General features: G+C 45.6%; 1 protein-coding gene across 5 annotated transcripts in view; it reads right to left on the reverse strand.

Moving 5' to 3' along the window:
* Positions 1-13055, reverse strand: part of PAK5 (p21 (RAC1) activated kinase 5) — a 221389-nt gene that overhangs the window by 100596 nt on the left and 107738 nt on the right. The gene's annotated exons all lie outside the window — the stretch shown is intronic.

The following is a 13055-nucleotide window of genomic DNA, read 5'->3' on the forward strand; positions in this document are numbered from 1 at the left end:
TTCATCCCGACAGGCTCATTGTCATGGCAACGAGAGATCCCCCTCTTCCAAGGGTGCCGCTGCCGAGAGGCGATGCGCGACTGGCTCGTCCCGAGGGATTTAGCCCTGCTGAGGGCAGGTATGCCGGCAGCCTGCAGTGGGAGATGGATGGAAGCAACAGGAGAGGCACGTTCCCCAAGGAGCATCTCTAGGGCAGGACACCTCCGTCGTAGCACAGATCCAAAGGGAAGATGGGGACGGGTGAAGTTTTGCTGGCTCTGACATCAGTGTGTAGCAAAAGGAGGACGATGGAAGTAGGACCTTGGGATAATCCTGGGTGACTTTAAAGAGTTACTTGGACTGATGATGTTTTTCTCTGAATTACACTTTCACCTAGCCCACACTGCCCAGGCACAGTGGTGCTGCATCACTCACGCTCTGGCACAGGGTAAACTCTGTGCTGGGACGTCTCAGCAGCACCATAAAATTAACACATTTTCTCTTCCATCAACAGTGGAGAACCGAGGCAGGGCCAGTTTGGTTATTTGGCTTGCACAGAAAGCTCTGGAGCCCCGAAGGCGTTGCAGGCTTCAAAGGCACAATTTTACAAAGGCAAACTTTCAGAGAGCTCAAAATTTCAACTGACAGGGTGTTTGCTAGGACATTTTTTACCCCTGCTGTGATGACAATAAGCTAGCAAACATGACTATCACCTTCCACAGCAAGTGCTTCTCCCCTCTGCCACATGCCAAGGCACTCATCAGAGCAACCTGGACCTCAATAGTCACGAGGTGGGGGTGTGAAAAGCATTACAGAGTTTGAGCACTGTGGCTCCCACCATGAAGGCCACCTGCTGCCCCCAGGCAGTGCTGAAGAGACCCCTGAAGTGACTCTTCTAAGGATGCTGGTGGTGTTATTTATTGGCACCTCAGTGCTTGGAGGACTTGTCTCCCCAGAGCACTGTGACAAGGGCACAGTTTTGCTGATTTACAGTGGCATGTAGGTGTCCTTGAAGAAAACAATCATACAGAGAATGCACGGAAAGCAGTCCTTGCCCGTGGGAGCTTCCAGCTCAAAATCTGGGTTCTTTTAATGAGGAAGCCCAAGAAGGACCCAGAAGTAAGCTGGGAACAATGCTACAGCAATGTTCTGCCTGGAAAACACACAAACACCCCTGGCAGTACCAAACATTAAATGGAATCAGTCACAATTTCAAAGTCTACCATGTCTGGCTGTAAATTAGCTCCACGGAGAACACAAAGCAAGAGCAATCTACTTCTCCCATCCAGTTTTCTTGGCAATGACAGTCAGTTTTTCCTGGCCACAAGCTTTCAGCTGGAGCAGGAATGCACATCCCCAGCACTGCCTGAGCCCAGCAGTCGGCAGGTAAGAGCCAAGGTGACAAATGCTGAATGAATTAGAGAAGTCATCACTTCTCACAGATGCTGTGCTGATTTTGGGTGGCAGAAGCTCACCCGACCCAACATAGACCCATGAGGTCCTTTTCTTTTGGAAAACCACTCAAAATTAACATGTGCTTTTCTTTAGTGGGCAGGCTGCTGTCATGTGCTGTTCCTTGTGGAGATCCTTGCAATGCCACTTCCACGCCGATAGTGGGAAAGCAAGAGCCACGTGTTCTGCTCTTGGCTTTTTTTCTGTCACAACATGTACCATCAAAGGAGTGCTGGAATGCTGCCCATTTCACACAGAATTACTGCCTGTAGTAAGATTTCATTAAGTGCAAATGAGAGCAGGACTTGGCCCGCATGGTGGAAGTAATAGATGGCCCCTACAATTAAAAATTAAGTGTATGTCCATTGATTTACCCACAGTGTTTCAAAATAATTAGGCTGGCACAATACATCTTAGTCTCTGTGAGTTTAATATCCCAGAAATCATTTAAAGTCGTTCTGGTTTTACCTGCTTTCTGAAATGCTGTGTTTTTCCTGTGATTCAGTGCTAATGCAATGGCAATTTAGTGAAATCCAATGAGGCATGCATTGCATGCTAAAGTACATTTTTTCCCCCTCTAGTTTCCCAGGTGAACAGTCTTCAGTTTTAGACCAGTTCTTTTTTCCATGTGGCTCCTCAGCTTTACCTTCCTAGAGAATTTTTATTCATCCTTTGAAAAGCCCTTAAGATGCCATAAGCAAGAAGGAAAGAAGCTTTCAGGAAGACTGAAGAGAAAGTTTTCAAGAACACTCGAAGCACCCCGGAAAGTCAACATCCATTTCCTTGGTCTCCATTCCAAGGCTATTAACTAAAGTGCCACTGTGAATGGTTAACCTTTACTGAATTTATCTGATTCCTGCCTTTATAAAACCAGCCTTTAAGAATCCTGCATCAAGGAGGAAAAAATAAAGGGACATCTGATAAGCCTTGCTGAAGTACAAGGAATTGCAGCAGACACAGTGTCTTCTTACTTTGCTTGTTTAGCTTTGAATGAACAAGTTAATCTAGAGTTGGAAAAACAAAACACTTATTTCCAATAAATTAAATGAGAGACAAGGCAGAGAGCTGCTGGTTATAAAACAGGAAGAACATGGAGACCATAAACCAGTTCAATTTGCAGGCTTCAGGTAACATTACCTTTACTTGATAATGCAGCACTGAATACAAAATGTGTTCTGATAAACCTGTTTTTATGTATCCAACACACTCAATATTCTTTCATTCAGCTAAAGTCCACTTCTTTGCATGTGTAATTGCATTTGTTTCTACCCAAGAGTTTTTTGACTCAAGTTGCCAGGAAAACAAAGTAAAAACAGAACACGCAACCCAAGTAAATCCTACAGCTAGAGCATTAGGCACTGAAAAGCCAACATGAACACATACATACTCAGCTCAAATTGCTTATGTGTATGTGAGGTACTCCAGTATTTGGTGGAGAGACCACATTAATTACAGATGGACACATTTGGAAGGTTAGCAAATGAAAACCAGATTTTTCATTAGATGAATGGCAAACTCAGCCAAAGAATCTTGGTTTAATTTCACCCACGACTGAGTAACACCCCTCCCCACACACATCCATGCTCCCTCATCAGTCCAATTGCTTACAAATGCATGGATGAAACAGCCTCTTGCATCCAGGTCATTTTGCAAAGCTCACTGAGGCTGCTGGAGAGCTGTGTTCAGAAAGGAACAGATTCTTACCCAGTGGAATGTGCCCTCTGGCTACACCCTGGGCAAGGGGCTGGAAAATGCAGCGATTTCGCCTGGTTTTCAGGCACACGTATTATCAAGAAATTTTGGATCATACCTAAGCAATCTTTAGGGAACATGAGGAGTGCTAGAAGAGCCAAGAGAGCCTGGTCACTTCCATGGCTCTGCTCACACTTACACAGTAGTAAGAGTGGCCTTAACAAGAGACCACTTGTGTAATGGCTCCTCTGTGGGTGACTGTAATTATCTGCTATCACTGGGGCTCAGCTCAACACCAGCTGAGGTAAATAGGAAAGGCACAAGTTAACAGCTCAGTACTGATTAAAACAAGGACTCTGAGGTGCATGTCCAGGAGAGCAACCAAGAGTCAACTGGGGTCAGCACTTAAATTCAGTTTTCCTGTCATATGTTGACTGAGGCCAAGGAGGACTGAGATATGTTGGCTCGAGGAAAAGCTCACCTTGCATGGACACAGCCTGGTCTGGGCAATACCACCTTGCTAAAGCAGAGCCTTGCTGCCAGCTGGGTAAATAGGCAGGTGAAGGAAGGACTCAGGTTTTCCTGACTCTCTCAATGCCCTGCTGCCCATCCCTGCCCTGACACAGCTTCTGCAGCCTGTGCTACCAAACCCCTAACAGTCCTCCTGAAATCACTGAAATTTGAGCATCCCATTGCAGGCTGAAGGGCTGCAGCACTTTGGACCCTCTGCACTAGAGGCTGCTCGCTCCCAGTCCAGCTGTATCAGTCCTCTCTGATATTCCCATAGCACCAAGTCAGCTGGATTACCTCAAAACCCCTTTGCTGGGGTGTGAAGGGGCTGGTGCTTTCTCTGAAATACTTGATGTGGGCCAGGTCTAATATCTTTTGATATCAACAGGAGCCTACCCACCGAGTTCTACATCCTTTGAATTAGACACTGTGTACATAGATTTTCCAATTAGGGCAACTAAGGGCTTGGTTGTTCTGTGCTCATTAACACTGAGGGGATCTGGGCATCCACATTGTTTGGGTAGCTTTAAGAACAACAGCCATAAAGCACAATACACTCATGTGTAGCATACATGTCCCTTTCTTTGCTGAGATGCAGCAGAAGATATTTCTGGTTACAAAAGAAATAGTTATTGGTGAGAACAGCCTGCACCCCAAAGCAATGGTGAGACAGTGGAATTTATTCCATCGCACAGACCTGTTGATTAAAACCATCATTCATATCACTGAAAAATGAACAGCCATGGAGACAAACTACCCTGGAGCTTGCTCTTTCATTCTGTAGTAATCATTTCACACAACATAATTATCCCGAGAAGTTGCTGATGACAAGGCTAAAACACAAAAATATTCACGAGTATCTCCACGAACGAATTATTGATGTGCTTGCTAAATTTTCAGCACATACAGAGGTTGGGAGAGGTCTTTGCTTGTCTACATTAACATTTGCATTTGCTGTTCATAAGAAAATGTGGGGTTGATGATGTTAATTGCAGCTCTTTCATCTTTCTGCTTCAAGCTGTATTATAACTGACCCAGCTTGAATATGCAGTGCTGAAGGGATCCAGAACCAGAGGGATACATCCTGTCTGCAGTCTGATGTGATGTTCCACAACATGCCCTCCAATTTGAGCTTCAAGGCAGCTGAGACACTGCTGCCCAAGCTCTCCTGTCTAAGGGCAGAGCTGGGTTAGCTCCAGTAATGTGGGAAGGAAAAGGACATGAGGAACTATTTTATTATCGTTCTCCTGTGAATGGCACACTTTTATGCTAAAAGCAGAACCTGTGTTATATTCCAAAGGCACAGAAAATGCCCACATACACTGTACCACAGCCACTGGCAGCAGCTAAGGTCTGAATCACGAAGCACAGAGGCAGCTTCTGTGGTTGCAGTTATCAGCAGAATATTGTGGCACAACATCACGAACTGCCTGAACAGGCAGGGAAGGTTTGCTCTGAAGGAAAGTCACGTTACAGAGAGGAGTCAAGCTACTCATTTTGGGTGCAGTGTAATGACAGACATTCTGGGAAATGCCCAGGTCAGACTCCCTTGGGCATAAGGTAGGGAAGTCCAAACCTGATGCACTAAAGCTCAGAGTGATGCTGAGCCTTGAAACCCAGATGGAAGGAGCCTTCTGTGCCTGTCTCTCCTGCTGGAGTGGCGCTGCACCTTCCCAGACAGTAATGTGAACTGCAGACACACTTCAGGAGGAGGAATGGAGAATGTAAAAGGCTGATGGGAGCTGCATCCTCATAAAAATGTGAAGTACAGCCAGAGACTGTTCAGCAGTGCTTTGGTTGGGAGCAAACCCACCAAGCAGTGAAGGATGGGGGTGCCACTGTGATTAAAAGCCTCTCCTCGTGTTCTGCTTTACACTTCACCCTTCCCTCAGATGGATACCAGCGACAGGGGAAGGCAGATAAAGAGTCCCTATTTCTGACAACAGCTCCTGAAAGCCTGGCTTTGCAGCAGCTCAGGAGATGCACTCCAGGCTTTCAGGAGTGGGATTTGTGCTCCCTGTAAGGAGGAGGCAGTGGAGCGATATGTTTTCAGACAGCAAGTATAAAACCAAAATGAAAATACATCAGCGTTTGTAACTTATCTGAGCCTACGAGCTGTATCTCGCAGATCCAGGAAGGCAGCTTTGGCTGAATCCCTCTGAAGGCACCAAAGCCTGACTGGGAGCTGGGCCAGAAAAACCAGCGCTTGGGAAAACACTGCTGAAAGATCACAATTCATCCATACAGCAGCAATTAGGATTTTCCAAGTGAAATCATTAAGTCCAGGCAAGTGTATATGGAAAACACACAGGGCTCCGATGCCTTCTGGAGGAGAAGGATGTTGACAGGCTGGAGTGATGCCAGTGGAGGGCCACCAGGTTGGTTGGGATGTTAAGAAAGAGGATTTAAACTACAACCAAACCCCCACAAACACCATCTTCACCAAACCCTGACCTGGTGCTGCCCCTTTGGTGCTTGCCCGGAACGCTTTGGGAGGAGAGCCCAGAAATGAAGGTACTTGAGGTAAAACATTGGACCACTGCAGGTGAAAAGGACACCTAACACATGTGGTTGGTGTTATTGAAAAGGTATTTTGTATGGGAGAATCCTCCACAACAGCTTATCCAAAGCAGAGTGTTTATTTTACCTGCTCAGTTCCCTGCAGGGCGCTTCCTTTGTTTTTCTGCGCAGACAAATCTCTAACAGAGATCACTAAATACTTCAGATCTGTACTGGTAATATAACTAGAGAATGTGTTGACAGGCAGAAGCAATTTAATTGCAGTCAGGTTTCATTTTTAAATCCTCAGCCCCTGACCTTCAAGAGAAGTCTGACTGTGGTGGGTGCAGAAGGCACGTCTGTCATCGTGCTGAGGAAGAAAACGGGAAGCTGAAAACCAGAGCGTGTCCATTTTGAAAATCAGCGGTTCATGTTTTTGCTCTTCATTTAATAAGCTTCTGATTAAAGAGGATTTTCAGGGTTTCCCAAATACAGTTTCTTCTCCGGCTTAAGTCAGTTTGGTATCTGTACACTCAAGAAAAGCCCACGTGTTTCAGTCAGAAAATCTGCATTAATATTAATGCTGAACAGGAAAGGAATTTGGGAGTTGGACTATTTGGGAGTTCTAAGAAATGTATTCAGAGGCGTGTTTAACCCAAGACATAACCCATTTTTGTCATCACTCAGCAGTTTCAAAGGACAAAAAAGAGTGATGCCACTGGCTCTTTTCAGCGTGGGACGGATGCAGCAAATGTTGGGACCTGACTGATTATCCTGGGGCTCCTCCACCCTAATTGTCACTCCGACACAGAGTTCCCTGGTGGCCTCCATCAAGTCATTTCTCCTGTCTGACCTAATTTTCTCAGCTGCAGAAGTGGGATAACACTGACTCATATAGGATTTAGAATGGGAAAAGGATTTATTTTATCTCATAAAACACGACTTAGCGATGCGAGGGGTTAAAGGCTCAGTGTGGCAGCGGCAGAGAAACAAGGGATCTCTCGCATTAGGAGCTTGGTGTTTAATCAGCTGGGCTGACACAGGGAGGGAAAGCAGCACTGGCATTTCTAAATGGGGAAGAGTTGTTCTGATGAATTACTATGTACTTTTTCTATGCTTTATTTTTCATTTCATCCAACTAAAGGCCCATTGAATAATCCAAGAACTCGTCAAACGAACAAATCATAGGGTGAATTTTGTACTTTTTTTTCCTTATAAATAAAAGACCCATTTTGTTCCACTCTCTAAACTGGCAGTTGCTGACAGGGTTACAAAAAACTTGTAAAATGTCTATGACAGGGACTTACTTGACTGCTCAGGTTTCCCAAGCAAGACAGATGTGCCAGGTACATAAGGTCATCCTAAAAATGGGGAAGAACTCCTGCCTGTAGCATTTCTGCTGCTCTCAAGATCTGTGCTGAGTTTCCTGGTTTTCTAGAGAGAATCACTAATGTTTTCCTGTCAAGTGAAACTCGATAAATCTCCACTGGGTCTCTGTTTTTTGGAGTTTCCAGGTTCTAATGCCAACTCAATTCCCGGACACTGACTCGAGGTTCTTCAACAGGAAAGAGCCCCGAGAACCTCCATGAAGCGCAGGAGGGCTGTAGGTAAAACTTGGGCTGACCACACAAAGGGAGATCCTGACCAAAGGTCCAGCTCAGGTGATTTACAGACAGCACTGAAAAACGTATTTTCCAGCACTATTTAATTTTCCCAACTAGCCCTTCACTGGATTATTACCAATAATCAAAGAGGAGCTCTTTCACTGACTTGGAGGGAATACTTGGTAGCCACCAACATGACCCTTAAAGAATCACAGAACCACCTTGCCTGGTCAAGCATGGTCAGCCACAGCAGGGCAGAGGCAGTAAGAAAGGCCAGAGCTCCAGCTGGGTTTTCAGAAGGCCGAGAACCAACAGAAACCATTTCTTCAAGCAGTAATGTTTCAGGAACAGCTGACCTTTCCAAGGATTTGAAATTTGGTTCAGAGAAGCATTTAAGGAAAGGCACTGATGCACAAGATCTACCATTAGAACATTACTGCAATTCCTCAGTGGCTGCAAAACCCACTGCCAAAATCGGGGAGAAGACAAAAGATTTCTAATTTTGGCAATCTATTAGTTAATTAACAGAGGATTTTGTTTTAACTTAAGGATCTGAAACCGACTGATAATGTTTGTGAAGGTTTCAAAAATTTTTACAGATCATATCTTTTTTTTTTTTTTTTTTTTAAGAAATTATACACACTGAAGACATAAGAGAATATTTTAACCGAAAAGGTCAGTGCTTACAAGTTAACAAATTAATAATTTAAAGTTGTCTGTGGGATAGAAGTTTGACCCTGTGATATGTGTGTCCTGTAATTATGTGCTCACACACTGGTTTTCAGACACTGAGGGCTGTGCACCCCTGAAACTTCTCTTGGTGTGACGTGGACACACGGCCCATACATTATGCACCTCTCATTATTAGTTGCCTTTTTCATGTTCTCCTCTTTGCTCCTGCTCCACTCAATTAGCAGGCTGTGACTGAACAATATTTAACAGTGAGCAAGAAGCCTCAAGTAAAAGGAAATTTGCCTTTAGAAAAGAAAAATGGGAAGAGAACCAGAGCATCTAATGAGAGAGATGCATAAATAGGTCAGGATTTTATTGAATCACAAAGGAACATCCAGGACTGGTATTTTCTTCTCTAGATTCATGACCAGGATAGCAAAGTGGTGTCAAACATCAGAGGACATTGGGATGCCTCCAGTAATAAGCAGCTGGGACCTTTTTGAGGAGTCAGGTAGGGCTAAGCTGCCAGATAATTAGTGAAAGAACTGTTTTATTACCATCAACCACTGCTACTGGTACCAAACTGAAAATTAAAAAAGCATTAGCTAGTCACTGTTTTCATTTCACTTTAGCAAGCCTGAAGGATAAAGTAAAAATCAGATCAGAGCACTCCAAGAAAGACAAGATTCACTACTCAATGTACAGGTTCTCCAGACTTACTGAGCTGGGATCAGACCAGCACTGTGACTTTTCTAGCGATAAACATTTTCAAGAAAGGAACAGGGGGGAAAAAAAAAGGCAACTTTTATTCTCCCCCATCTCATTCTTTCCACTCTTTCTCTTTTTAAGTCTAATTTTTCCTCTTTTCATGTTGCTACTCAAAAAGGAAGAAAGAAGGAAAAGCAAACACAAAGGGAATAAAGCAAAAATTAAACTCTAGTCCTGCACTTGGGAACAAAACAACGCTCTGTGGCTTTAAACAGCAATTTTCATTCAGTGAGGAACTGAATTCAATTTTAATCTGGTGAGGACTGAATTTCCTGGTTATCTTTCTTGCAGGTATAATGCTTTGCAGCAAGGATTTCAATCAAACAGGAGGGGGAAAAGAGAAGCAGCTGTTTTGTGAGAGCTCCCACAGGCTGCTGGAGAGCCTGCAAAAAGCTGCTCCCCCACCAAAGGGCCTCTGATGGCTCTCACTGCACTTCCCTTTGAGCTCTTATATCTCCACAACTCTCCTGAGTGCAGCCCAAAGCACAAAAAAAAAAAAAATAAATTTGTGCCTCCACTTCCACAGCAGAATAAACCCAGAAGGTAGTGAAGCCATTGTAAAGCTAACGTGAACTCTAACGTTATTGAAATTATTTATTTTGTAAAATTAAAATGTATACTTTCTACTTGGGTATTTGCTTTTCAAAAGGAAAAATACATAGCCAAGCTCAGGAGGGAGCATGGCCTGGCCAACACCCACGGCTGGCAGCAGAGTAAACCTGTAAACCCAGAAGCAACATCCTGAATCAGGAGGGGGATTGACCCCTCAGCTTGTGCCTTCCAGCTCCATCTTCCCTTGCCTGGAGATGCATCATTCTGCCCTCAATAATGCAGGCAGCAAAAGGAAGGTCAAAGGACAACTGCACTGGCCTGAAACCTCACCAAGTGCCTCAAAGCCCCGTGGTGCCCCTGTAAAGCTTCCAACTTTCCTGGAGATCTGACTTCAAGGATGCAGTTTCTAGGAAAAATATAATTTTTTTTATTGCTCATTCAGTAGTATTAGGAACACCAAGGTGGTATTGATCAGGAAATAATCAGAGCTTTAGGATCTGCTTGAAGGAGGTTTAAGATAAATCTCTAATTATACAGAGCTTAACTCACGAGATTTTAAAAAATATAGAGCTCCCTGTCAGAGACACTTTGAACCACGTGGTCAAATCAAGCTGCCATTGACAGACACTGAATCTCCAACAGAGATGTTGCCTGAATTCACCTGACCCAAAGACACACCCTTTGGTTGACTTTCTGCCCCTTCTAACCCACCAGTTTGTGGAGGGAGCTGTGACCAGGTGGACTCCAGCCTGCCATGAGATGTCCAACACACACCCTTCAGTGAAAATCCCAAATCTGCTGAAAACAACCAGACACCTTTGAGAGGCACAGCAAAGCCCAGGGAATGACTCAATAACCCAGCTCACAAGGCAGATATATTCAGTTAATCCTGCTGCTTAACATGACAAACAGCAAACCCTGCGCAGAAGCAGAGCGTTAATCAGTAATTTCTTCAACAGGCTTGAAAAGAACAATCTACTGAGTAAAATGATGCAGCAGCCCAAGAGTTAATGCCAGTTAGGAAAGGATTCAGGGGATAGCCTTGGAGGAGTCAGCTTGGTAATTGTAGTGCAAAACCCCAACTGGGTGACAGCCAGCAGTGGAGCCAGTGGACATGTCACTGCTCCCCCACAGGTCACCTACTGGCAAAATATCTTTATGCTTATGAATATGGTGAGATAAAACCCAGGGCAAGCCTCAGGTCTTGACTGTTCCCAGATATTACAGTAGTGGGGAGGGAAAAAAAATAAAGATCACTGCTTTGGAAGTGTTTCCTTGACCTGCACTAGCACCTCTCATTTTAATATTTATTTGTCGACTAAGAACCCCTGAAGAGAGAAATCATTCCTTGGGGTGAAAAAAAGTTACAAATAAAATAAATTTGGCATGGTTCTGAGTAGCTGGTGGTTCACCTCTTAAAGCCAGAGGGTTTCTGGGGAAGGTCAGAAGGGTTAGCCAAAAAGATCCCCCATATGAAGAGCTGTGGTGGGGGAAGCAGCCAGCCAGCAGCCGCTGCTGGGCTCCAGCGGGGCCACGGGGGGCTGCGGATCCCTCAGAATGATGGGGGGAATTCATCTAGGGCTGAGAGTACCCCCAAATGGGCGGGGGGGATCACCCAGTGCTGCGGCTCCCCGCGAAAGACCGAGGGGCTCTGCCAGCCCCCGCTGCTGCGGGCCCGCGGGCGGCCGAGAGGTGGAGCCACTAATTCGTTATAAATGGTGGTGACTAGAAAAAGAGAAGATTTTTAAAAATTCTTCCTCTTTCTTTTTTTTATTTTTTTTTTTTTTTTTTAATCTAAAGCCCAGGGACTCCAACAACTTTTTTTTTTTTTTTTTTCTGAAAAATGAGCCCACAGCTGAGGCGAAACCTCGACATTTCCTGCACCCAGCGCAGAAACGCACTCCCCCAACTCCAGCAGCCGGGAAGCACAGTGAGGAAATTCAGGAACGGGCCCCACCGAGAGGCAAAGTGAAAACACTCGCGGGCCGGTGAGGGATGATCGGAACCTGTGTCTCCAGCTCTCCCACTCCTGCCTTTTGGGCTGACTTTCAGGCTCCAGAGTTTAGAGGAGCACAGAAGCTTTACACGCTCAGACAGCAGATGTAGCAAGCAAGGGGTGCAAATTCACCTCTGGCAGAGGCAATGTTTTGAATTTTAATTTTTTTTGGCAGCAAAAAGGACCATGAACTTTTCCTGGCCCAGACCACAAGGCTCAGGCTGCCAATTCAAAGCCTGGCAGGTAACACCCTACCAAGCTGCCATGTCCTGCCCCAGTTTTCTGGTATGAAAGGCTTAAGGATTTTTAAAAGCACTTGGTGAGTAAGATAAGATGCCCAACACACAGAGCCCTGCTGCCTCTCACTGCTCAGGAACCACTTAAAGGCAAACTGAATGTCTGCATCCCTCTGTCCACTCCAAACAAAGCTCTGTGTGTTTGTACACGTACCGGGTGGGGTGTGCAGGTGGTTTTGGGGTGCAGCTGGCTGCAACTCCATCCCAAAAGTGCCTGGAGCTCGATTGCTGTGATAGCACACAACGTGCTATTGATCCAAGAGATGGGATCTACAGGTTCACATGGAGGATGAACAAGAAGGACCAGTAAAACGTGGATTGTGCTGACAGGCAGTCCCCCACTCCCAGCACCTTTCCAGTCAGAGTAGGGAACAAACACAACACCCACCTGCAACACAACACACACCTTTCTCAGGGGGGCCCTTTACAGTGATCCACATTAAAAAGAATAATAAAAGACGACACTATTTAAAGAGCTCTGATGCCACTGATGATGATCACTGACAGTGATCAGCAGCACTTCCACCCCGACCAAGAAGGGTCCAGCCTCAGGGAGAAATCAGCAGGAGAGCTGGCAGCTTACCCAGGAGCTTCCCTCCTGACCCACTGCTGGGGGTATGCCAAGTCCTGACACTGCAGCATTCACCTTTGCTGGTCTCATTCCCAAGCCTACCAGGCTCTTCCCAGTCCTGCAGAGGCTCTGTCTGCTCATGTGCTGAAGTCAGGGATAACTACACTCCGCACCTTGGCACTGCTCTGCCTGCCTGAGAAATAGCAGGACCCTCCCCAAAATCTCTGTCCTCAATCAGAAAAGCTTTCTCCAGCACCCAGCTCATTCCCTGTCTGTGGTGTGACTGAACTCCCCTCGGGCTGGCACAGTCCCTACAGGAGCACAGTGCTCCCAGGGTGGCATGTTTTACAGCACAGCAAGAGCTGGTTGCACGGGGCAGGGCTCCCAGTTCCATGCCCACTTGGGTTCTTGCCCAGACTCCCTGAAACTGCTGTGTTACAGCAGTGGGAGACTGGCAACTTTAA

This window comes from Pseudopipra pipra, chromosome 3, assembly GCF_036250125.1.
Source record: "Pseudopipra pipra isolate bDixPip1 chromosome 3, bDixPip1.hap1, whole genome shotgun sequence".
Lineage (NCBI taxonomy): Eukaryota > Metazoa > Chordata > Aves > Passeriformes > Pipridae > Pseudopipra > Pseudopipra pipra.